Source organism: Phytophthora infestans, genomic scaffold (assembly GCF_000142945.1).
Source record: "Phytophthora infestans T30-4 supercont1.48 genomic scaffold, whole genome shotgun sequence".
NCBI lineage: Eukaryota > Oomycota > Peronosporomycetes > Peronosporales > Peronosporaceae > Phytophthora > Phytophthora infestans.
The window spans coordinates 222368-225055 of record NW_003303711.1 but is presented as its reverse complement, the minus strand read 5'-3'; positions in this window follow the sequence as shown (position 1 = coordinate 225055).

Sequence of the window (2688 nt, the reverse complement as noted above, 5' to 3'; positions counted from 1 at the left end):
TTGCCACCGGCACGTCCGTCGTCGTCGACGCTAAAAACATTTTGCAGGCGGCGCATAAGCTCGTCCACAGCGCGGCCCTCAGCGGTGGGCGTCTTAATGTCCGAAAGCATATCGTACATGATAGATACCTCACTGTAGAAATCCGCAGCCATCTCTTCGGCAAGGCTCACTGCCTCAGCGGGCGACACCGCCGAGGGATCCACGTAAAAGTCCGCGAGCTGCATCAGAGTCGCCGGTGGCGCCGCGGACGTCGAGGTCGGCGTGATCGGCGTTTTGCTAACTTATGTTTATTTTTTTATTTTTTGCAGAATTGAGATTTACTGCGGTTCTAAAACACACCTCCGAGCACCAGTCCCGGCCGACAACAACAGCGGAGAGGCCGCCGTGCTCAGAAACATGAACGCACTGTGTCCACCTTCGTCGAAGTCGTCGTGGCGTTTGATGATCACAGACCGCTCTTATACCTCTGTGAGGCTCGCATTGGAGATGCACCGCCGCCGGCTATATCTTACCGGCACCAATCAGACAGATCGATCCGGTTACGCCCGTGGGGTGATTACAAAGAAAAAAAACAGTGAACAAGCGCAAAGTATCGATCCCACCTCAGGGGACCACATTGCTGGCCCAAAGTAAGCAATTTCCAATGCTGACAGCAGCAATGTGGATGGATCGTAATCCGGTCTACGTGCCGTCTACTGGGGGCAGCAGAGCGTCAGACGCAGTCAGTGAGTATGCGTCTATTTATTTATTTGCATTGTATAAGTTACCAACTACGGATATGTCGTCACAGTGAGGCGTGTACACGGGGAGATGCGTGCAGTGCCTACACCCGGTCTTATTCGGGACTATTATCGATGGATGGCGTTCACGACAAGCTGCGAATGCAGCGATACAGCGTACAGCTCGCGTACAAGAGCCGCAAGTATTACAGAACTCTTTTTCTTGGCCTTTTCGACATGGCGCTAGTGAATGCCTTTATTGCACATCGCCACTACCGGAAGGTAAAGATGAAGAACCCGCCCAAACATTCGGCCTTCTTTGAAGCGCTGATGGAGCAGCTGCTTGCAGTCGACAATTAAGAAGCTTTCGAGCAAATTGAGGTATGCTGACTGGTCAGCACAAGAATCGCATTGGCCAGTGCCGTTTCCAACTTAATGTCGTTATGTTGGTACATTGTAGCAAGCGACACCAGCAAAGGAACTAACAGCGGCATCACCAGCAAGGTGTGAGTCTGCACCGCGTGGCCAAAGAGATGAAGGGGCTACTGAAACAGAAGACGGGCATCATCTGGAAGAGAGCCCGGACACGGTGGACTGTGACCAGGGCATCAAGAGGCGACACCGCTCATGCAAGGTCTGCGCTGTGTATAAGTCCAAGCCAAGGAAATACACGAAGTACTTCTGTCCGGAATGTTTCTCTGGAAACCAACGGCTCGTCATACTCTAATCTACATCCCTATATGCCTATCTAACACACTTCTTTGACTAGTAAATATCTCTGTAGCATTGCCCGAGCGCCGAGGGAAAAAACCTGTTTCCAGATATGGCACGAAGACTGGAGAAATGGCAACGCCATCCTGCGCACGTTGCTACAGGAGCACACGCTCAACCGCCCGCCTCCGACTCATCCAGGCAAAAAGCGCGCTCGTACCGCGTAGGATGGACGCGGCGACTCGCGCGGCGATGAAGACGGCAGTGCGGCTTAGTACGGTCGCGAGGGTAGCTCAAACGAGCGCGCAGTCGAAAACTAGGAGTAGGATGTAAGGTCATACATGTCAGTAAGCTGATGCGACAGCACGCAATCAAATGAAACACATTTCTGCTGCTGCTTTGATTGGTTCGCAGTTTTGACTCCTCAAGTGCTGCACGTGTGCAACACTCAGTAAAAAGTACATCTCTTAAGTTGATATCTTAACATTAGCGCTAAAAATGGTTCGATTCGTTCAGCATAAAGCGCCCTATGCTGTATATGGCTGTTCTCTTTCTACCATGCAATCCAGTTCCCCTCCCTTAACCCTCCCGCCAAAAATCGGACTTAAACACGATACATAGAATATCCCATATATTCTTATGTTGGACCTCCAACATAAGGATCAAAATATACCCCTGATTTTTTGGCCGGGAACTAAGGGGTTAAGGTAGAATGTAAACTGAGTATCTTTAAAGGTAAAGTAAAGCTTGGGTTTAATACAAACTATAAGCCACCTATAGAAATGCAATGTCATCAACCAATGGTTGGCTTTGGACGACCTTAGTACCTTGTACCAAATATCCCGAAGTATGACGTGTCACACTTCATGTAACCAGGGGTACACTTAGGGCAACCGACTGGTAAATGAGAGTTGTAGACAGACGCAATACTTTGCCATTGCTCAGCTCCAAACGGTAGTCTCGCTTCTACAAGAACCAGCATACCTACAGCAAGACAATAACAGCAACGTGAGGTCCTAACTCACCACTTAAATACGTTCATGTATGTACGGTTAATTTCCGCTGTAACGGGGTACGTAGCCCTAAGTGTACCCTGGGTTACATGAAGTGTGACAATTCACACTTCAGGAGTATGACACGTCATACTTTGGGATATTTGGGTACAAAGTACCAAGGTCGGTCCAAAGCCAACCCCATTGGTTTAACGACAATTGCCTTTTCCTAATACGGTGACCTACAAGGTTTTGGAATTAAAACC